General features: G+C 53.4%; 1 pseudogene; it reads right to left on the minus strand.

Annotated features, from left to right (window-relative positions):
- Positions 1–419: 419 nt before the first annotated feature.
- On the minus strand, positions 420–11622 carry LOC132214622 (cofilin-1-like; annotated as a pseudogene).
- Between the last annotated feature and the right edge of the window lie 12282 nt (positions 11623–23904).

A 23904-nucleotide genomic window follows, 5' to 3' on the forward strand; every position in this document is an offset into this window, starting at 1 on the left:
AGTTGGCGAAGGACAGGCTCATTTCCTGAGAAGACTCCGCCTCCCATTGTCCTTCTAGATTTTTCTTTTAATTAAGTGAGGCTTTTTATTGTTGTTTTTCTTCCTTTTTTTTTTTTTTTTTTTTTTAATTAAGGGTCCCTTATCGGTCCTGCTTCCACCAGTGGCTGAGATCAGGTGGAAAAGGGGAGGGAACCAGGCAGTGTGGGGAGAGGTTATCATCACAATATTCCATTGACTAGTATACACAGAACTGAACAGACAAGCACAGAATCGCTATTACGGTTAGAAGTTGGCAGCATGGGAAAGGGGAGGAACAGGTTGCAAGTAGGGATGTCATTAAAAAAATACAGGCCCTCTCCAAAACTGGGGGCCTGGGGCGGGGGGCACTTGGTCTGTTTCAATCCAAGGGAATCTGAAGATCAGAAGCGATTTCGGAAGGCCAGCCGGTCAGGGCTGGAGGGAGAGGAAGGTTCAGGGGGTGGGTAGCTCTTTGACAACTGGGTGAAGGGAATGCCCCCCTGCTGGGATCCCTCTAGCCCTTGGGCCTGGCAGAAGGGGGGCAGCCTGCAACCCCCCACAGGCAGGTCTGGGGCTGCCAGATGCTCCAGGCAGGGTGCTGGAGGGGGCTCAGAAGGCTTGCCCTGCAGGGAGAGGACAGCACTGCCCCCAGCTTCTCTGTCAGAGGGCAGCACCCTTGACCTCGGAGCAGCTTGCTTGTAATTCATGCTTGAGCCTGTAAGCTTCTTCTTGTGGCGTCCCTGGAGCTGGCATAGCTCATTTCGCTCTTAAGGGGTGCAGACTCAGGGCCCAGAGATAAGCCCAGGTCCCCTTGCGCTCCTCGGCCGCATAGGTTGCGTTAGGCAGTCTGTCCCGCAGCATCTTGGCGAAGGGGGTGGAGGGTGGTCTCCTGTCTGGCCCACAGCACCCACCAGGACCTCCTTGCCCTCTTCCCGGACGATGTTCTTGGCTTCACTCGGGCAGGAGAGCACCGCCTTCCTGCCCTGCTTCACCTCCTCTGGGGTCGAGGACTGACGCACCTTCACGTCATTGAACACTTCGGTGACTCCATCAGCGACAGCCACACAGAGGCCATGATTCTGGAGCCAAAGGAGACAGCACGGAGAGCCTGGAAGGGGGCACTGCCGCTGCTGCCGGGGACCGGCGCCAGCTTTTTTTTTAACTTTGTGAAGTCACTCCTACTTGCCCTTGACACAAACGTCTGTATGTGCTCTGGACTTGGTGCCTGGTAATTGGCCATCCCAGGTACCACCAGCTCTGCCCCCTTCCGTCCGAGTCTCTGCTGGCTTCTCACTGACTCACCTCCTGGCGCTGTCACCCCTTAATGCTAGGTGGGAGCAATTGCTCAAGCGCAGGCACAGGACACAAGGCAGGCAACACTCCCTCAACCTCAGGAGTTAGCTTCCTTTTCATTTCCTCCCTTGGCCAGGAGGGGCGCTCCAGTGGCTTCTACTTGGTGCTTTCTATTGCATTCTTACAGTGACAGACCCTTTAAGTCAGGGCAGTTCCTGGACATTTAGGCCCGCTGCTCCATCCATGCATAGAAGCTGGGAAATGACCCTGATGACGGAGGCTTCGTGGGGCATGCTGTTTACTTTGGTTAAAGCGTCAGTAATCACCTGATGCTCTTTTCCCCCCACCTGATGCTCTTAAGGCCCTGATTGGTGGACCAAGTTGGTGATCTGAGTATTAAGAGATTGGTTTTACCTCAGAGCCAGGGTCAATTGTAACTAACAGTTTGGGAGTTCCCTCTTACCTGGCGCAGTTACTGGGCAAAGTTGCCACAGGTACCTTGGCGGAGACTAGGGGACATGTGCACAGTGTGGGCTGTGCTGGTCATGGGCCTCTTAAGTCTGGAAATGGGCTTACAAGGGGCTGCCACTCTAGTAAAGTTGGGCCTCTATTAACCAGACCTAGAATATATGTGATTATCTGATTATCTAGTTCACATGCAGTTGGATTATGCTCTGGACCAAATATTTCCTGCTACCCACCTGCAGGGCACCTGGTTGTTTCCCCGCCCCCCTGTGGTTGGGTAGACAAGTACATGACTAGTTCTGGCCAATCAGTTTTGATGTGTGTCACTTGAGGGCCAGAACACCTAACTGCCAATATGTCACTCTCCACAACAACACCTTTGCTTCAGTCCGACATGACTGCTCCATCAGCCTGATCCCTGGAGTGAGAAGGTGTGAAGTGCAGGTGCCCCAGCAACTGGCCACAGACATACAGCATAAGCAAGAAATAAACCTTGTCGTTTTATGTCATCAGATTTGGACATAATCTAGCATGCCTTGATTGATGTAGAAATCCACGCTGAGAGTTGGAGTGTGTCTTAACGAAAACCTGAGTTTCGTGACATTGACTTGAGGCTCATGGGGCAAGAACACTGCTTTACGTTGGTACATTTGTACCAACATTATATTGGTACGTTTGTCAAAATTGTTACCTATAATAACTTAGAAGGTAGATCCTAAACCTAGTAAGCTTGTAGCTCCAGCAGAAGAGGCTAGAAAAAAAACGCTAATAGCATGTGTTGATCACAGTTGGCTGCATATGACAAGATACTTCAAGTAACAGAAGTACTCAGGAAGTAATGGACTAATTTATTATAAGCAGGAATGGAAGGGAATAGAAAGTATAGAAATTCAGGAAATCGCAGGGTTGGAAGTGGCAAACGTTTCTCATCCTCAACAGGTAAGCTATAAAACTGAGAACTTGCTAAAAAAAAAAAATGCAGTTAGAACCAAGCCTGTAGGCAAGGAACAATCAAGAGTTTCCTGCCACATCCCTCATGAAAACCCATTCACTTGGATGGAATTGCTCAGAAAGAAGGGAATAAAGGTGTTGTTCTCTGTGGTAGTTTTCTAGGACTACCATGACAGAGTACCACAGACTGGGTGGTTTGAACAACAAAAATTAATTTTCTCACATTCTAGTGGCTACAGCCCAAGATCAAGGTTTTGGTGGTGTTGGTTTCATTCTGAGGCTTCTCCGCTTGGCTTTTGGATGGACTATCTTCTCCTGTGTCTTCACGTGGTCTTTTCTGTTCTTATAAGGACACCAGTCATATTGGATTACAGTCCACCCCAGTGACCTCAGTTAACCTAAATTACCTCTTTAAAGACCCTGTCTCCAGACACAGTCCCATTGAGGTCCTGGGGATTAGAACTCGAACATATGGATTTGGTGGAAGGATGTAATTCCACTCATAACACTCTCCCAGCAAGCTGGAGGGGCACAAGGTACCTAGGATTAAGTAGATAGACAATGGAGATGAGAAGAAAGAACTGGGGCACAGTATTGCAAATAAGGTTAATTGAAATAAAATGGTAAAATGCTAATGAATATCCCTCTTTATCTGATATTTTCTTGCTTTAAAGTGCAATTTGTTGGATAATAGTATAGCCATGTCAGCTTTTATTGTTTTTTGTGTGTGTGATTCCAGGATTCCAGCTGCAGTGCGGCCTCTTTTTAAAATTACACTTTACATTTAACATTGCTTTGTATTAGTTCTAGCTGTATGCCATTATCACTTTTTAAAGTATGGCCTTAACATTTTGTCTTCAACTTATGTGCAAGCAACAGATACTTATTGCTTTATTATCCAACCTGGTGATCTCTACCTTTTAATGTTTTCCTCAGTTTTACTAAGATATAATTGAGATATAACATTGTATTAGATTAAGGTGTACAGCATAATGATTTGATATATGTATATGTTGTGAAATGATTACCACAAGTTTACTTAACATCTATCACCTCACATAGTTATACATTTTTTTGCAATGACAACTTTTAAGATCCACTCTGTTAGCAACTTTCAAATACACAATACAATATTGTTAATTATAGTCATGATTTCCAGAACTTATTAAGCTTATAACTGGAAGTTTGTACCTTTTACAAAAATATTGATTGCAGAGAGGAATGGAAAGGGAGAGATAGAAACATCAATGATGAGAGTCATTGATCAATTGCCTTCTGCACAGCCTATACTGGGGATTGAGCCCAAAACCCAGGCATGTGCCCTGACTGGGAATCAAACCGTGACCTTCTGGTTTATAGGTTGATGCTCAACCACTGAGCCAAGGCAGCTGGGCAAGTTTGTACCTTTTAACCACCTTTACTCATTTTTGCCATCTCCCATTGTGCTGGGCTGCATATCTGGCACTTCGGCCAGACGGGTCATGCTGTGCTGTCTGTTCCTAAAACACATAGATAGGAAGGTGCTGACATCAGGCCAGGCCTTGAGATATGGTCTCATGGCCCCTTCCCAGCACGCAGGCCTTCTTTCTCAGAAGGCCCGGAAGTCTCATTCCAAATTTGGGAGACAAAAGACTGGAAGAAGTATAAATAAAGAGAGTTTACTCCATATTAGGGGGCCCAGAATTTGAAAGACACATTTTTCTCTGGGCCTCCACAAAATTTAATAAAATGTAACTCTTGCAGTCATCGCTGCAGTTCAGCCTCTGCTTCGGCAGAGTGCTGGAACTGTGGTCAGCTGGCCAGCTTAATAAAGGCTCTTAAATTTAAATTATGAGTTGGTGGTCTATCTTGCTGAGTGAACCCATAACATTTGGAGGCCCCCAGCGAGATCCCCGGCAGGGAGGAGAGGGACCCCTTAGTTAGGGCTGGAAGCTCTCCCCCGGCAGGGAGGAGAGGGACCCCCTATTCAAGGCAGGAGGCTCTCCCCCATTTGTCGCAGGGCACTCAGCGAGATACCCCACATCCCTGTGGGGAACGACTACCAAGGAGGAGACTCCACCCAAAACTTTCAATTCGGAAACCGAGCCACCTGGACTCTCGAGAGAGGTAAGGACCGGTCGTTAAACAGGAATTGGGACGTCCCACAGAAGGACCTATACGGAGGGCTGGACGCAGCAGTACTCCTGGTCCTGACCCGTGGCCACGACAGTGGCCGGGGTCTTTGGTTCGTGCAGCTCTAGGCTGCACCGGGTTTGTCTGGTATTTGTTGTCTGGTTTGTTTTGTCTTTGTTCTTTGTTGTCTTTGTCTTTGTCATCAACCCCCTACCAGTCAGGCCCACTCCGAGTGAGTGGAAGGGGAGCTTGATCACCTCCCGGGAAGCCATAGAGCCCCCTTAGGCAATTAGTCAGGAATTGGTTGGATTGCTTAAACTCTGAGCAAACATTTGGTAGAAGTCAAAAACTTGGACTTTCTGGTGTATGAATGTAAGTGTGAGTCTCTGTGAAGTGAAAGCTACTTTGTGCTGTCTGGCTGTACACATGAGAGTATTTGTTATCTCTTTCTGTTGTTTGTTTAAAGATAGGGCAAACCCCGCTTTAGGGGGAAGAAAGTAGAGAACTTTTAATTGCTTTTCCCTGAGGTATAATTTTGCTGTGTTAGGTTAAAATTTTAGGAGTCTAGGGTTAATTTAAAGGTAGTACATTTTCTCTTTACAGTAGGTCTCTGTCAGGGACAGCATCCGCTCTGACCGGGGGAGGAAGAGAGCTGAAACCTGCTCCGGAGCAGGTGTGAGATGGGGTAGTGGTGGTAGGATTCACTAGATAGGGTAGTAGACTCTCAGCCTGCTGAGATAGAGGAGCCCTAAGCTGGAGGACAGGGGGCTAGCCAGAGAGATCAAAAGTGGTAAAGAAGGAGAAGGATTTGAGCCTCTGGGACTTAAAGCAGGGAAAAATCTAGGAGGGAGAGCAGCTAAGGAAATGGTTAATGCAGAAAAAGGCGGGGGCATCAGCGGGGAGAGCAGGGAGAGATCATTTTTGTTGTGTTTTTACTTATCTGAACTATGCTAGAAGCACAGTAAGTTTTTCTCTGCCCCGTTTTGTTCTCTTTAACCCCTCCAATACTTGAAATTGCATAGGGAAGGAAGCACCTGCTCTTAGTAATCTAAGAAATACTGGCTGTGAAGGATTGAGGTTTCTAAGAATAAGGAATTACTGAGTAGAAGGTCTGAGGCATGGTCATGCATTTTTAAAGGACATAGAAAGACGGTTTAAAGGCTAATTTGGAAGTATGCAATTTAGAAAGGTTGTGTATGTGATAAGAAGGAGAAGAGAAATGTTGAAAGGAAATTAATCAAATGGTACAGGCAAGTAAGCCAGAAAGAGTAAATAATTTACATTCTGCCTCCTAAACAGAGGGTAGTTATGCCAAAGTACTTGGGGGGGGGGGGGGACTGATAAAAGAAATCTAACAGTTACTGTTTTGTTATAACTCTGGAAAGTCCATAAAAAGGACTGACAAGGAAAATCAGAAGATCTTTTTTTTGGTGTTTTGTTTTTTAAAAGTTATGAAATATTTATAAGCAGTAACAACACCATTTAGCACCATTAATAAAATAAATACATTAGAGAGAATGAAATTCATTACTATTTTACCATTAGACATTGATGTCAATGACTGAATATTGCTCCAAATTATTTGTAAAATAGACCAATTATTTCAGTGTGATTAATCTTTTCAATTATTTCTTTTATGTAGCTGTAATTTGAAAGTAATTTTCTCGTGGGAGTACAATGGCCTCAGCACACTAGGTCCTTATTTATTTCTATTTAAAAACCTTGGTTCTGCCCCCCATTTCTGGGTGATTTCCAGCGGTCAGGTATTTAAAATAGTTGCCCAAGCAATCATTATTGTTCCTAAGCACTTTTTATTGGCTTTATTAGTGATTATGAATAAGCCCTCCCAAAGTTAGAGACTCTCTGCCACCAGCAGTAACATTAGCAGAAAAAGGAGGGACTAGCAAAACCCTTTCCTTGTTCCACCAGCTATGGCCCTGCTGTGTTAGACCCTGAGCTCAGCCTGAGGAAGGCCGCGTGATAAGCAGGTTGAAGGACTTCTAGGCTCTTCCCTGGCCTCCAACCATCCCCACAGGATTAAACAGTCCTATCCCTTTACATTACATAATGAATTTTGTGTTCCCTGCCACAAAAGAAAAATGACTTTATTAGAGATAAAAGCATAGATCGTAGGGAGTAGGGAAGAGGACTCTGCAGCTGCCTTCAAAATCAGAGCGTGGATCCGGGCTGTTAGACTCTGCTGGGAAGGTGGTAACCTTTCCCTGGCCCATCAGCCGGACAGAGACCAGACAGAAAGTGAGATGTGGGAGTGAGCCTGCAAGCACACCTGGGTAGTTGTGCAGGATTAGTCATCCCTGGTTCCAGAGTGAGGGCATTCAGCTCAGTCAGGGCCACAGGACAGAGAGGGCAACAGTATTGATTGTATCAAGCTCTGTGCCAGGGGTTCTACACACAATATCAGTTTCAATTCCCCAACAAACCTATAATTATGTATTATTAGCCCCATCTACTGATGAAAAAATTGAAACTCATAGACTTTAAAAAACTCTTCTAAGCTCAAGAGGGTGGTCAGTGATGGAGCTGGGATTCCACCCTCATTCTGTCTTATTACAAAGCCTCAATCTCTCTCCTACCCTGTAACAGGAATATCTTCCCTCAGTGCAGACCAGGAGAAAAGAACTGGTAGTTTTTAGTAGTTTGAGTGCAGAGATTAAAAAAGAAGACACAGTCTTTGATTCCAGGAACTCAGCATCTATTGAGTGAGGCACATAAATAACTCTGGTAAGAAGTAAACTGTTCTAAAATAGAAATGCCTTACACATCCACACTGACCCCTTCGCACCCCTTGGTGACCACAAGAGTCCAAGCCAGAGAAGGAGTGCAGAGAACATCTGCTTCCCCATGGAGCCCATCTGTTCTTGGACCTGGAGCCTCTGATGGGAGGTAGCTGGACCATTAGGATCTTCCTAAGTCTCTTGACGAATCCACCTTCCCTAGAGAACCAGAGGCAGACTGCTTTTCTCCCTCTGCTAAGAATGTGTCCTGCCAGAGGAAACACTTTCTGGATCATTAGAGAAAGTGAGAGAGGTCAACTCTCTTGGTTTCATAAGCGTAGAGAAGCAGACAAGAAACAGGTCTTTTAAACTCTACAACAGACTCGCTGCAAATGCAACATAAACTGTAGAGGAACAATTTTGTAGGTGAAAGGGAGTTGTAGGGTAAGGAAGAAAAAAAATGTGCACAACTCGGTGAGATCCTTGATCAAAGGTACAAATAATTTTTTTGCAGGAGTAATTGTGCTGAGCCTGGAGATTTGTAGGCTCTTATTCCCTTCTCGTGATGTTGCTCAAATAAGGTTAGGCCAATTCTGGGAAATGATACCCTCTCCCTGTCACATTCCTGTAAACTAGCTCCCTCTTGGCCTCTTTCGGACGGTACATAGGTCCTTGACATCTGCGAGGATTGATGATGGCCAGAGGCACTCACAAATCCCCAAGTTCGTGAGTGCGGACACGTTGGTGCAAGCTCCTGGCTTACTCCCAAACCGCATGTTTCCTGTACATCGCCTCACATCACAGGTTAACCACCTTTTCAACTTGAACTGAATTTCAATCTATCACATTATGGTGATTTTTCTGTCCCCCACACATAAACCAGTTTTGATTAAAGAAAAAAAAAGTACAGACTTTGTAAGTTCTTGCAAAACTAGCGATGAGTGAAGAGACGGAGCACAAGGCGCTGGGAGGTCAGTTCCCCACCTAAGGGCGTCTCTTTCACACACAAGCTCCCAGAGGCATGAGACTTAACACGGGACCTCTACATGCAACAGATGGCTGTACGTTAAGGGCCTTCGTGGTTGCTCATGAACAGTCTCCGGCGGTTCTCAACCTTCACTGCAGTTCTTCAGGGCCAAGAAGTCCACTGCAGACAAGCTTCGGTTTCCACTTGAGATGTACTCCAGGGCCACTCGGGACGGGTTCTCTGGGCGCCCAGTTCTTCCCTGCAGCACCGTCCAGCTTGATGTGGTCATTCTCCTCTGGACTTATTTAAGCTGATTCCCTGAAAATTTGTTGGCAAAAATATAGCTGGATGATTTCGGAAGCTCCTTTCACCCCCTGGATGCTAGGCTGATGGCAGTGCCTTGCACTGGTTTGGCCAATCAGGACACGCTAGGCCCTTCATCCCTGGGCTCTGGGTTCTGCATATTATCTTCTCAGGCAGGCGCAACACACTATGGCTTTATGTCAACTTGTGATCAGTTGGAATCCCTCTTTCTCCCTACGCTTCTCTAGGTTACCCATAAGCCTTTTCTCACAAACTGCTTCTAAACCAAAATTTTCCAGACCTTATAGGTTGTGGCTCAAAGCAGCTGGTTATTTTGAACCTGAATGTAGGACCATGACATTTTCTGCAGCAAATTTCAACTGGCTTGGTTTCTGGAATTTGGACTCTGTCATCTGTGGTATGATGTCTCCTACCAAGCTTGGAACCATCTGCAGACCAGGCCTCCTATGGAACGAGATCGTGAACAAACCTACAGCTTTTAGCGCGGTGGCTGGAGTGTAGTAGACCTAAACAAATGTTAGGTTCTCTCTGCCACCATCTCAGGCATTAAAAACATGGACGAGCCAAAGTTCATGGCCGAGTCCTTTATCGTTGCCATTGGAGACACCTTAAGATGGACTAAGCTCACTCACTGTCTGCCGGGGTCCAGCCCAGCAGGTCCAGGGGTCCCCAAAGGTGTGGACGGAGTCGGCGAAGAAGGAATGACACGGAGACAGGGTTCAGTTGATCAGCAGCATAGCCAGGATCTCTAGCCAAGTTCTGGTTAGGATCTCCAGCCAGGTTCTTTGTCCATGTTCTCTTGCTAGGTTCTCCAGCCAGGTTCTGTCCAGGTTCTCCAGCCAGGTTCAGTCACCAGGTTCTAGTCAGGTTCTCTTGCCATGTTCTATCCAGGTTCTGTAGCCAGGTTCTGTCTCTAGGTTCTTCAGCCAGGTTCTCTCGCTAGGTTCTGTCTCTAGGTTCTGTGGCCAGTTTCTGTCCAGGATCTTTTGCCATGTTCTCCCTAGGTTTTGTCTCTAGGTTCTGTCTCTAAGTTCTGTCTCTCTAGGTTCTGTGTAGGTTCTGTCGAAAATCAGAAGAGCTTAAGGCAGGTTGGCTGAGGGAACAGGAGGATGCGGGGCTGGGGGCGGCAGGAGGCGGTGGGAGGGCCGCTGGCTTCTGCCTAGTGGCTCGCTGACCCCACAGGCACTGGTACAACGTCCAAGATGTGCACTGTGACCTGGGATTCAGCCCTCCCAGCGCCTGCTGGGCCGGGGGTGCCTGCAGCGGGGAGGCCCAGCGAGGCTGCTCGCACACAGCATGGGGCGGAGGCTCCGTGGCATTCTCCCCCTGCCTCCCCACGCCAGGCCTCCTGGCACCTGCCGCTCACACCGACCCCCTGAGGACATCTCACACGCGCCTCCGGGGCCTCTCTGTCTCTCCGCCTGCCTCACCCCGGCTTCCCTGGGACTTCTTCCCCCCAAAGTGTTAGCATCTAAGCGTTTGGTCAGACGCAGTCTCCCAGGGAACCCAGGCGAAGACAAAGCTCGATCTTCCCACTTTGTGTCACAGCGTCTCCCTGTGACATCAGTTCTGCTCCTTCTCTCCCCAGGCACAGGAGGGACCCGGAGCCCTCAGGCTGGAGGGGGCACTGAGGGAGGACAAATATCCCAGATACAGAAACGGGAAAAGCAAATTCTAGCAGCCTCGGGACTTTATGCCCATTGCTGATGTGGGGCTGAGGGATAAGAAACGCTCCTTCAAGGTTGTCTCAGCTGGTCCGATAATCAAGTAGACACGAGGCAGATTAGTCAGAGAAAGGGGCTCCATTCACCTACATGCACATACGCACTGGCAGCCACATCACCAGGGGCTCAGACAGGAGGTGAAGCTGAGGTGTGTGTGACATTCGGAGCCAGAGGTGCCGTGGGACGAGGCGAGGTGCCTCGAGGTCACGGCAGGAAGAGCACGTGCTGCCCCGCGGGCTTGCCCTGCCATGGAGCTGGGTGAGAAGTCATTCCTGGGGATGAGTCTTGTCATGTGCCAGACCCTTAATTTAAATTCTTCTAGATAGTTGGGGGGAGGGCGGCAGAAATGTATCTTGAGCCCACAGGGTCTCGGTTGCTTTTTGCTCACTGCATGCTGCTGAGGCACATCTTGGGTGGCTCGTTCTGAACCCCAACACTGGTCAGTTCTAAAACCCGTGAGCATGGAGAAGGGAGCAGTGGCTAGACTCTGCTAGAAGTTCTTTGTGGAATTTGACATAGAAGCAATATTCTATGCTCCGTGTAAGGAGCAAAGATTTCCACTAGAAATTCTTCCTGCAGGTCATCTCTTTCCTGAAAGTCTCCGGGAGTGAGTGGGTGGGGGCTGGCGAGGTGAGGCTGGGGTCACAGCAGTCATCGAAGGCTCTCTAGCAGCTGGTGGGTCAGCCAGGACCCTGGGGGCTAGAGAGAGGATGGCTAAGGTGGATGTTAAGCCTTTGCAGAGGAGGGGAGCCTCCTTATCCACAGGGAGAGTGGACAGGAGCTGGGAGTCTGCCCATGAGCACTGCTGACCTTCCTTCCCGTCCTGCAATTCTGTGCCCCACTGGTCTTTGGGAGAATTTTATTCCACCTACTTGCTAAATGCACTGGCATTTTTGGTGCTCTGCCCAGGTCCTGTAGCACCCATTCCTCAGGCCTGTGCACCTGCTTCTTCTCAGGGCTGTACCTGAGAGTTCCTCTTGGCTCTGGTGATGTGCACGTTCCTCCTCCAACATACCCTGTAGCCACAGATCATTGCTCGTGAAGAAAGCTCAGCTCCCTGCTCTGGGTCTGGATGAGCTCCCACGGGTAATTTACACTCCAGAGTTCCCAGCAGAGGCTGGGACTTTGCCTGAACTGTTACTGGACAGAGTGTGGGCCGGAGTGGGTCTGCCTTGGGCCCACCGGCAGTGTGTGGGTTTTTGACCTCGTGCAGGAAAGATCTCACAACATGCGTCCAGGTGATTTTGAGAGAATATTTATGGACAGTGAAACAAGGAAGGGTTTAAGGCAGAAGCAGCAGCAGGAGAAAGTCAGAGAAAAGGGGCCTTGGAGACAGGTTCAGGGGGTGAGCCTGGGTCGAGCTGCCACTGCCCGCTGCTCCCCTGGTTGTGAGTCTCATGGAGTCCCTCAGAGTTTAGGACAGGGTCCTCAACCTTCCTAATGCCGTGACCCTTTAATACAGTTCCTCATGTTGTGGTGACCCCCAGCCATAAAATTATTTTTATTGCTACTTTATAACTTTAATTTTGCTACTGTTATGAATTGTAATGTAAATATCTGATATGCAGGATGTATTTTCATTGTTACAAATTGAACATAATTAAAGCATAGTGATTAATCACAAAAACAATATGTAATTATATATGTGTTTTCCGATGGTCTTAGGCGACCCCTGTGAAAGGGTCGTTTGACCCCCAAAGGGGTCGCGACCCACAGGTTGAGAACCGCTGGTTTAGGAGGAAAACAGCAAAGATGCAAGGTGTGAGTGTGCTCTTGCGAGGATGTGCTGAGCCTTTGTCCTTTCTCTCTCTTTGGATGGAGGAATCTTAGGGGAGGACTTAGGGGAGGGTCTTAACAGAATATTTATTAGCTTTTCAGGTGTGTCCTTCAATATGTTGATTCATCAAAATGTGCTTATAGAGGGGTCAGGGGTTATTTTCTGAGCAGTTTCATTTTTAAAGAACATCATCAAGAAAGTCAGTGACGAGGCACCGGGACCACCTGGAATGTGTAAACCACTTGCTCCTAAGTGTCCTGGGTTAGGGACGATCAAACATGTAATTCACTAGCTCAGCGGTCGGCAAACTGCGGCTTGCGAGCCACATGCGGCTTGGTGGCCCTTGAGTGTGGCTCTTCCACAAAATACCAGGTGCGGGCGCGCATGTACAGTGCGACGGAAACTTCGTGGCCCATGCGCAGAAGTCGGTATTTTGTGGAAGAGCCACACTCAAGGGGCCAAAGAGCCGCATGTGGCTCGCGAGCCGCAGTTTGCCGACCACTGCACTAGCTGACTGTAAGTTGCTCAAAGCATTGGCCTTGTCGTTATTTTGTCTGTTTCCCTTATTCCACTTGGCAAGGATTTCCTGAGCTTCTTACTGTCAGGCCTCCTGCTGTCCCTTTAGCTGCCTTCTTCCCTGCTCTGCTGGCCCTTCCCGCCCTGACCCTTCAGAGTTCTTAAAATTGAAGTCCCAGGAATTCTGAATCAAGGGTGGCAGGAGTGCTGTCCAGGTGGGCCCCCGAGGCTGGCTGAGAGTGCACCCCCTCCCCCTGGGGGGCTCTGTAGGTGGGGGGAGGGAGGGCCTAGTGATTAATCACAAAAACAATATGTAATTATAGATGTGTTTTCCGATGGTCTTAGACGACCCCTGTTGAAGGGGGTGAGGGCCTACGCAGCACCAGCTCTGGCTCCTCCCCTTAGGAAGCTGCAAGGCAGCCTTTCCTGGGCCTCGTCCTGGTCAGCCCACCCAAGCAGCGCCACTGAGAGCACTGGTCAGAGCCAGCTCTGAGTGCAGGACTGGGCAGAGGGGGAGGCAGAGGGTGGGGAGTGGCCGCTCCAGTTCTTGTGTGGCCCTGGGAGGCACACACGGTTCCCATGGTCACCACCCGTCTCAGTGGGCCTGGCCTGGCTCCGGGGAGAGGCTCTGTCATTCCTGACGCCATCTTCCTCTTTCCAGCCTGGCCTGGCAGGGCTCCTGCAGATGTCCGTCTCTGTCCCCAGCAGGTGCGGGGCCCGGGTGCTCACAGCCTCTCCCAGGAAACATCACTTCCGTGTAAGGAGCAAAGATCAGAAACCCGAATCCAGGGAACCCCGGTGCAGGGCTGGCCGCTGGGAGAGAGCTGGGGTTTGGGGACAGGGTGGAGGTGAGATGCCAAACACTTTGAGGTTTCTAGGCTCAGGATTTGTAAAATCAAATAATGTTTTTGTTTAAGTCCCCAAATTAAGGCAGTTTGTTCTAACTTGGGCTTTTCCGTTCAGGCAGCCCAGAGGCTGCCTCACAGGGGGTGGCTGTGCTGTGACCCCCCCACATGGAGGAGGAGCGGGGGAGCGGGGGCAGAGGTCCAGGTCCCCACGAAGTGTTATGCCCAGATTTCAAGACCCCCCACAGAACCACCAGGGAGTGCCGAGTCCGATGCAAAAGCATAGAGTCTTTTATTCAAGCCTGGGCTTGGTCCCCCCTCTGCCTCCATTACTGGATTCGAGAGAGAGCCCCGAGTCCCAAGAGAACAAAGAATTTATAGGGCTTGGGGTTGGGGGGTGGAGGCACTTGGTCGATTCCGGTTGGTTGAGTGAGGGCCGGGGGCTAGTTTTCCTTGCTTTCCCATTGGCTGAGATAAGGGCAGGCTGAGTAACTGATACATTCTGTGGCTTTCCTGGGAGAGGAGTTAGAGACACAGCTATCAGTTCCGTTCTGTTCTTTTACTATCAGTTCCGTTCTGTCCTTTTGTTAGGGACACAGCTATCAGTTCCGTTCTGTCCTTTTGTTAGGGACACAGCTATCAGTTCCGTTCTGTCCCTTCAGAAGACCCACCCCAAGTCCCACGTCAGGCACTTGGGGTAAATAAGCCTCAAGAAGGACCAGGGCCATGGGCTCCAACAGCCAATCAAACCTCCGCGCAGACACTCTCTCCGTAGCTAACAAAGGAGCTAGAAATCAATCCCAAACCAAGTGTCCTGACCAACTAGCCCTTTCGGAGGAGAGCAGTACAGAGGTCCTAACAAGGACGCAGTGCCTCACCCAGTCATGCTTCTTGTCCATGCTGCCGCCTCGCAGCCCATTGTAGGTCAGGGCAAGGCCCCCTGGGACTCCTGAGTAAAGAGGCGATGGGCGAATGCATCTAATTGTGCTCTCCCCGAGACTTCCATCAAAGTCAGGGCAAAGGGAAAGCATACAGGCAGAGCGACGGGGAGAGCAGCAGAGCAATCAACACCAATCTGGACTCTAGAAGCAGGTAGGCGAGTGGAAACCGGCTCAGGAGGCCCAACAAAGTCAAATCCTTAACCATCATGGAGCAACAACCCCCAGGGTCACGGTGCGCAGCAGCGGGGCCTTGGGAGAGTGAGGAGGGCACCGGGTGGAGTGCAGGGCCTCCCCCTCTCAGGGGTGAGTGGGGCGGGGTCTGCACGGGGCCTCAGGCGGAGGGGAGTGAGGAGACTGACCTGGGCAGGAGGTACAGGGGTGCAGACGCCGCTCTCCCTCACCGGCCCTCTTCTCCTCTCAGTCTTCTGGTGGGGGGAGACACTGATTCAGGGGTCCCCCCAACAAAGCCTGTGAAGAAGGGGTAGGGTGCCCCTAGCCTCCAGCTTCATGGGAGGGAAACGCAGTGCCAATCCCTGTGGGGCGCCCCTATAAGGTTAAGCCTCGGACTGACCTGTTGGCAAAGCCACAAACAAGTCCCAGCTTAGAGGGCACAGTCCTCTTAGCATGATTAGGCTTGACCTTATAATGCTCCCTAGATCTTATCTGGGAAGCTAATGGGCTGAGGGAGGTACAGGAAGTGGCCAAAACAAGTGAAACTCACAAGAACAGTGTAACTATGGTAACCACTACCTTGTTTACCTCTGACTATAAAATAAAGGCTCAGCTTGCCTCTGGATTGCTCTCTGTGGCCTCAGCCAGGCACAGGAAGATCCACTGAATGCTGTCTCCGTGTAAGTCATTCTTCGGGACTCCCTCCACACCTTTGGGAACCCCTGGCCCGCTGGGGCTGGACCCCGCATATCCCGAAACCTTGGGGCGGTGACGTTCTTTCTAGAATGTGGGCGTGAGCCTCTTGACCTCTCGGGGTTTTAAGCAGCAACAGAAATCTCTCTCCATAACTTCCTAAACAAGATTCAATGGTGTGAGCCTTTCACTTAAAACGTGAAGAAGTAGCAGGAGGAAGGCTGAAGAGTTGAAGACAGTGGGTTCCAGGAAGTGAAACTGGGAGAAGGAACGGACAGGCACTATTTTTATAATAAGCTTTTTGTATAACTTCCTTTTTAAAGGATGTGCGGTGTCAATGAGATCACACCAATAAAACCACAAAGCGAACAGGGTCCCCTCGCCCGGCCCAGCCGCAGGGACCTGTGGGGCGGGGGAGCCGCTCTTCAGTCCATCATGGGCCCCTCGGGGTCCTCACCCTGCGGCCCCCGCGGCCACCCACAGCTGAACCCGGAGGGGGCCGGGCTGCGACTCAGCTGCTCCCCAGGCTGCTGTGAAATGGTGGGCTCCCTGGTCCTCAGACCCAGGGGAGACGCGGTGAGGCTTCTGCTCTCAGAAGTGGGGTCCGAGCAGCTTTTAGATGAAACGGAAAGGCCGGGGCTCCTGGCGGGGACACAGCCTCTCCAAGTGAAAAGCGCAGAGGCCACGTGTGGGCACGAGGCTGGGTCCCCCTTCCCTCTGCGGCCAGAGGCAGGGGCGGGAGCCACGGCTTGCTCTGCCCCACCCTCCCGGAACCCGGCTGCCCGGGGCCTGGCCCCCCCCCCCCCCCCCCCCCCCCCCCCCCGTCTTTCCAGTGAGGCTGCCCCAGCGGAGGAGACAGAACGGGTCCCACGGCATCGGCGGAGACCAGGTGCAGGAGGAGGCTGAGCGGCGAAGGCGGGTGTTCACACACGGGTGGTGGTTCTTGTCTCCGGGGGAGAGCCTTGCCGACGAGGTTGGCCTCGCTCTCTGCTTTACAGATGAGGAAGGAGGGAGGCGCAGAGGCCAGCGCGAGTGGACCGGGATGGCGCTCTGCAGACTCCGCAGCTCCGGGGCGGTCCGGGCGGCCCTCCCCTGTTCCCTGTGCCTGGCGCAGGGTGAGGCCCTCGTCCTGTCCTGCAGCGAGGAGCCGTCCCGGGGGTGCACAGCTGGTCACTTCCCGGACTGGCAGCAGACGGGCCAAGCTGGACCGCAGCCGAGGCCCTGGACCTGCTGGCTCCTAGGCGGCGATATGCCATGTTCACAGCTTTGGGATTCCGCCGCACAGCCGACACGTCTACAGTCGCCTGGAAAGACAAAGCCAATGCAAATGCAGGGTTCTCATTCCGGGCGCACCAGGGCCACTCGGCAAGGCCAGCTAAGTGAGGGTGGCGGTGGTCAGAGAGCGACCCCGACACCTCACATGCCGGCCGCACTCCGCACTGAGAACATGTCTGTGCTCACGGAGGTCCCATCCTTCCCCGTCTGCCTCCCCCCCCCCCCCCGCCCCGCCCTCTCTGAGCGGCCAGACGTGGCTCTGGACCGTCATGCACAAAGCAGGACCCTGCTTCCCTCCCCGCCCCACTGGAAGACGCTCCGCTTTGTAGGGAAGGCTCAGGAACGTGGCCAACGTCACCGGAAGCACTTCGAGGAAGAAAATTGCCCCCCTGCCCTTCCAGCATGCCACCAAAAGGTGGAGGAGCAGGTATGTCACTCCTGGGCGGTGTGTCCCAATTACAGGCTCCCTGTGCCAGCTAGGAAATGTCAAAGGGCTAAGGAATATATTTTGTGCGTTTTTAAAAATTGAGATATAGGCCCTGGCTGGGTAGCTCAGCTGTTTAGGGTGTCGTCCCATATACCAAGGTTGCGGGTTCGGCCCCCCCAGTCAGGGCACAGACAAGAATCAATATCTGCCAATGGCACTGGCTGGGTAGCTCAGTTGGTTGGAGCATCGTCCTGTACACCAAGAGGTGGTGGGTTCGATTCCTGGTCAGGACACATACCCAGGTTGTGGGTTTGATCCCTACTAGGGGCACATGTGGAAGGCAGATGATCAATGTAAATGCACAAATAAGTGGGACAATGAACACATGTTTCTCTTTTTCTAAAATTAAATTAAAATTAAGATATAGGAAATTCTTCAACTAGAAGGAAAGAGAACAGCATATGCGACTCAGAGGAGGCGCAGTGGGGAATGTGGGGCTCCTGCGGACACGGGAGCAGCCCCTCAGTGCTGGGAGACACGGCCACACTTTGCTAGTGTGGGCGGCACAGGAGGGAGCTCAGAGGGAGCCCCTTGGAGTGGGGAGTAAGGATGGGAGAAGCCACAGGAGAGGTGGGCCCCAGGGACCCAAGGACCTCAGCTGCCTCTGAGGACATTAGCAGGACCGCTGGGCACCTGGCGGGCGGGCACTGGTGGGGCATGGGTGACACCGCTGGGCTCGAGGCAGGTGGGAAGGCGCAGCCCTGCTTGCTGCTCTCTGACGTAAGGCGGCAGGAAAGCAAGGGTTTCTGAGTTTCTGCACGTATGGCCCTGGGAAGGCGCCCTGTTCTGACAGGGTTTGCCTGAAAGCAAGCAGGTGCCAGGTGAGGGAGGGCTCACGTGACTCCTGCTCAGGTGTTTGTTGAGAACACTTAACAGCTCCCAGGAGATTTCCAGAATCTCTGGGTAACCAGATAGCCCTCGCCAGCTTGGGCTGAGGAAACTGATCCCCTGTTGGGCCGGCTGGAGGGCAGCGTGGAGCCCAGACCCCAGGGGTACAGCCCGGAATGCAGACCTGAGGGCCAGGGCCTTGGCCTCCACATCGCTTTTTTCACCGGGGCTCTCGGGCCGCACCAGGGACAGGGGTTCTGGGCTCAGACAGCTGGGCCGTCAGCGGGGCCCGGGGACAGTGCTCGGATGCTGGTTGGTTCTAGCCCCGCAGCAAGCGGGTCAGTCACTGAGGCCTTGCTGACTGCGTGCAACTCGGGCTTCATCTAACACAGAACACCCCACTCCGCCGTGCCCAGCTGCGCAGACACCCAGGCCCTGGGTGCCCCCGCAGGGAGCTCAGGCCTTGCCCTGGCACCACTGAGGGTGAGGCCTGGAAGGCTTTTCCCACCTCCAGCCGTGCCAGCGAGGCGCGAAGAGCAGGCGGCGGTCAGTGCAGGGCTGAGCACAGGGCCAGGCCACAGAGCACCCGCTCGGGCCTCCCTGGCGGCCGGGATGGAGGTGGAACCGTGAGTGTGATCTCCCCCACTCCCGGCAGGCTGAGCAGAAGGATGGCTCAGGCTGGCCCACGGGAACCTGGGAGCTGGCTCAGCTGCCCGGCCAGGGCTCGGCCATCCCCCTGAGCAGCCCCTGTGGATAGGAAATCGGGGCGGGGGGGAGGGAGGACTGGGAGGGCTACGCTGTGGCCCGGGAGGGGGACCCACAGTGCCACGGGCTACAGTGGCAGGTGGGCGTGGGTGGAAGGATGACGGTTCTACTCCGTCACCCTGCCCACCTGCTCTCGGTCCCAGGAGCCCCATCTCGCAGGCCCGCCTCTGGCTCCCAGGTCGGGTGGCCATTGGGATGCACCTGCAGGGGACATACCCAGAGAGAGGAGTGGGACTCACCCACGTTCGCTCCCACGCACCCCTGCCGGCAGTCACGCCCCCACCGCGGCTCCAGCTCCCACTCATGAGCGCTGTCCCTCTGGCACCTGCTGCCAGCCCAGCCCCTGGCCCCACAGCCCCTCCTGTCATCTGCGCACCTGGGCGTGGCAGTGCGTCCTGCGGTTGCTCATCTCTGGTTGCCTGTGTCCCACCACCTGTTCCTGTCCCTAAGTCCTCTGTGAGTCTCAGCCAGCACCTACCACTGCGTGTGGGACAGGGACCGGTGCGGTCGGTGGGGCACCTATAACAAGCTCCCGGGGTGCTAATGCGTCTGTCCTGCGGCCACACGTTGGGAAGCAGGGACCAGGGAGATTTTATTTCCCTGAAGCAATGGGTGACGGAGGTCAGACAAATTGCCCTGTTTAGAGAGGGAGACAGACCAACCAGACGACAGCCACTACATGGCACCGCAGGTGCCGGCCAGGAGGATGCGCAGGAGACGGTGGGCCGCTGGCTCTGGGGACAGCTTCCTTGCAGCTCGGCGGGTGGTGTTTGACCTGAGGCCCAGAGAAGGGGCTGGGGACACAGGGACAGTGTGGACTCTGTGGTCTGAGAGGAGGCCAGCCGGGCTAGAGCACAGGGAGGACTACTGGACTGGGCTTCTCCGAAGCTCAGGTCCCAGGCCCCAAGCTGGCTCCTGCATCCAGCAGGAGGGCCTGCACCTGAACTTGATCCCCTGGGATGCGGCAGCCCCGCAGGACAGCAGGGGCCCAGCACATAGACACGGAGCTGCAGGCCTCTGCTGCTGACCTGTGCTGTTTCAGTTTCCCCAACAAACCCCCTTCCCAATCCCCACCCCAGGGACACTGCAGAATTCCCTTCCTAACCCCGTATACCAGGGACACTGAAGTTTTCCCTCTGCCCGCCTCCCACATTAGGGAATTTCTGTGGTAAGAGCAATGGAAGCTGCATGGGGACTGTGATTCCAACAGACCCCCAGCTGATAGGGGCCGCCGTGTAAAGGGGGGGGGAGCATGGAGAGCGGAGCTGTGTGTGAGTGGCAGCCCCACTCTCCGCTGGGGGTCCCCAGGAGCGTAGCTGTGCCAGGCACCAGTGGTGGCTCTGGGTGCTGAGGCCAGCCTGCCCTGGGCCACTGGTGCTGGGAGGATGGGACCCCGACCTGCGTGGACCCTGACCTGTGTGTGAGGGAGTGGCACTAACTGGGGGGGGGGGGGGGGGCTTTGAGGATCTGAAGACCCTGCACTGGAATTCTGGATGGAGTGGGGCTCATGGGGCTGTTTTTAAGTTTGTTTTAAAATAATCAACACTAATAAAAGAGAAAAATGATAATTGGCGTACGGCGATACCCTTTTCATTGGCTAATCAGGGCTATATGCAAATTAACTGCCAACTATGATTGGCAGTTAACTGAAACTAAGATTGGCAGTTAACTGCCAACAAGATGGCGGTTAATTTGCATATGTAGGCACAATGCAGGGAGGCAAAAGGGAAAGCAGGAAGAAGCCCCTTGCCACTGACAGTGATCGGAAACCCAGTGGGGAGCTAAGAGCTAGGGGGCAGGGCAAAGGCGGCCCTGGGGCCGCCTTTGCCCTGCCCCCCAGCCATGATCGGAGAATCAGGAGCCTTTGCCGCCCTGGCCAGTGATAGCAGGAAGTAGGGGTGGAGCCAGCGATGGGAGCTGGGCACAGTCCAAGCTGGCAGTCCCAGGAGCTAGGGGTCCCTTGCCTGGGCCTAAAGCGGAGCCCACGATCGCGGGGCCGCTGCAGCTGTGGGTCCCCGCTGCCCGAGCCGGACGCCTCAGCCAGAGGCGTTAGGCCTGGGCAGGGGCGGAGCCTGCAACCGCGGGGAGCTGGGGGTCCCCTGCCCAGGCCTGACACCTCTGCCGGAGGCCTCAGGCCTGGTCAAGGGGCCAATCCGGTGATTGGTGATCGGAGGGTGATGAGGGTCAACTCCTCTGGCCGAGGCATCAGGCCTGGGCGGGGGGCTAAGCCAGGGATTGGGGGGATATGATGGTCCCCTTGCCCAGGCCTGAAGCCTGGGTCAGAGGCGTCAGGCTTGGGCGGGGGGTGGAGCAAGCGATCAGAGGGAGATGGGGGTCCCCTGCCCAGGCATGATTCCTGGGCCAGAGGCCTCAGGCCTGGGCAGGGGCCAGAGCCAGTGATCAGGGGGAGATGGGGGTCTCCTGTCCAAGCCTGACACCTCTGGCGGAGGTGTCAGGCCTGGGCAAGGGGCCGATCAGGTCATCGGAGGGTGATGGGGGTCTACGCCTCTGGCCGAGGCATCAGGCCTGGGCAAGGGGCAGAGCCAGCAATCGGAGGGGTCTGGGGGTCCCCTGCCCAGGCCTGATGCCTGGGCCAGAGGCGTCAGGCTTGGGCGGGGGGCAGAACCAGTGATGGGGGGAAATGAGGATCCCCTGCCCAGGCCTGACACCTCTGTCAGAGGCGTCAGGCCTGGGCAAGGGGCCGATCCTGCGATTGGAGGGTGATGGGGGTCAACGCCTGAGGGCTCCCAGTATGTGAGAGGGGGCAGGCTGGGCTGAGGGACACTCCCCCCCCCACACACACACCCAGTGCACGAATTTCGTGCACCAGGCCCCTAGTGTTTTTCATAAGAGTTTATTTGAGCCAAACTGACAACATGATGGAAAGCAGGGTCGCCAGTGCTGCGTCTCAAGGGGGCGGAGGGGTGGAGGGGCGGGTCCGCAGCCCCAGGAGATGCTCTGGCGGAGGCCGGAGGAATGCCAGCATCGCTGCTGCGAGGGCAGGGCGCAGCGAGGACACTGTGACTGGCGGGGGTGCCGTTCTCTGAGCCGTTAGCGTTGCGTTGAGGCCTGTGGCGCCCTGGGCACGTGGCCCTCCTGGCAGGCCTGAGGAACAGCCTGGCCGCTTCACCTGCGTCCCCCTGGTGTCAGGCTGGAAAGCGGGCGGGCGTGTTGGCCGGAATTGCTCCCCGCTGACATTGGTAGTTAAGTGCCCACATTGCAAAGCCTGAGGCTGGCAGTCCGCATGGGGCTAAAGGAGAGAAAGGAAAGCCGGCGCCTCAGCCTCATGCACCACCCGCGGGCCCCACCCTGTGCCCGGGACCTGGAGCCGCAGGGAAAGCACGTCTGAGCCGAAGGTGCCCTGTGGGCACAGCCACTCGCGCCCAGATCGTGGCTCTAGGAAAACTGTGAAGACCGGGGACCCAGAAGAGGAGAGGGCATAGCTCTGCGCTGAGCGCAGGACCTGGCTCCCAAGTAGGACGTTTCTGGAAGCAGCAGACCGGGAAGTTGTGCTCAGCGTCCCCCTCTCCAGCTCTGGGCTCCACTCCTGCTGCCTCTGCCAAGCGGGACCGCATGCCCCCGCGCCCTCCATGTTGGACATTCACTTACTTGGGGCGGACTACAGGCCAGGGGAGCTCCCAGGCCTCCGCCCACTTCCCGTCCTGCTTTACATCTGAACGTCAGTAAAGACATTTATTAGAAACGACAAGCAAACATGCTCCCTGGCCCGATCTCCCCATGCCAGGCCTCTTCACATAGATCCTGGCTCATCTCAGCTCCTTCATGCGAATGGTGGCCAGCCTGGTTCCTGCCAGGAGGGGTGAGGATGTGATGGCTCCTGTGGGCTGGTGCGAGGGCCCGGCACCCTGGGCGCAGGCGGAGGCTGGTTCACTTGCCCCCTGGACAGCGCTGGGGTTTGGGGTGGAGGCTATCGAGCTCCGGGAAGAGAGGGAATGGTCAGAGGGGAGGACAGAGCCTCCGGCCCAGTGTCCAGAGCCCAAGCCTGGAACCCCCTGAAACACACACATTCACACTGACAACCTCATACACTCTCACACACACGCACATTCACACTGACAACCTCATACACTCTCACACACACGCACATTCACACTGACAATCATACACACGCATGCACACATTCACACTGACACAACCTTATACACCCTCACAAGCACATTCACACTGACACAATTATACACACATGCACACATTCACACTGACACACACCCTCATACACACATTCACACTGACACACACCCTCATACACACATTCACACTGACACACAACCTCATACACCCTCACACACACGCACATTCACACTGACAATCATACACACACATGCACACATTCACACTGACACAACCTTATACACCCTCACAAGCACATTCACACTGACACACACCCTCACACACGCACACATTCACACTGACACACACCCTCATGCACACATTCACACTGACACACACCCTCACACATGCACACATTCACACTGACACACACCTTCACACACGAACACATTCACACTGACATCTTCATATACCCTCACACATGCACATTCACACTAACACAATCACACATTCACACTGACACACATCCTCATACACCCTCACACATGCACATTCACACTAACACAATCACACATTCACACGGACACACATCTTCATACACTCACAAATACACATTCACACTGACACACAACCTCAAACATCCTCACACACATGCACGTTCACACTGACACAATCATACACACACATGCACACATTCACAGACACCCTCATACATGCACACATTCACACTGACACCTTCATACATGCGCAAACACACACCTTCATACATGCACGCACACATTCACACTGACACCTTCATACATGCACACACATTCACAATGACACCCTCATACACGCACACACGTTCACACTGACACCCTCATACATGCACACACAGTCACACTGACACCCTCATACACGCACACACATTTACACTGACACCCTCATACACGCACACACAGTCACA

This window comes from Myotis daubentonii, chromosome 13 (assembly GCF_963259705.1).
Source record: "Myotis daubentonii chromosome 13, mMyoDau2.1, whole genome shotgun sequence".
NCBI classification, from domain to species: Eukaryota; Metazoa; Chordata; class Mammalia; order Chiroptera; family Vespertilionidae; genus Myotis; species Myotis daubentonii.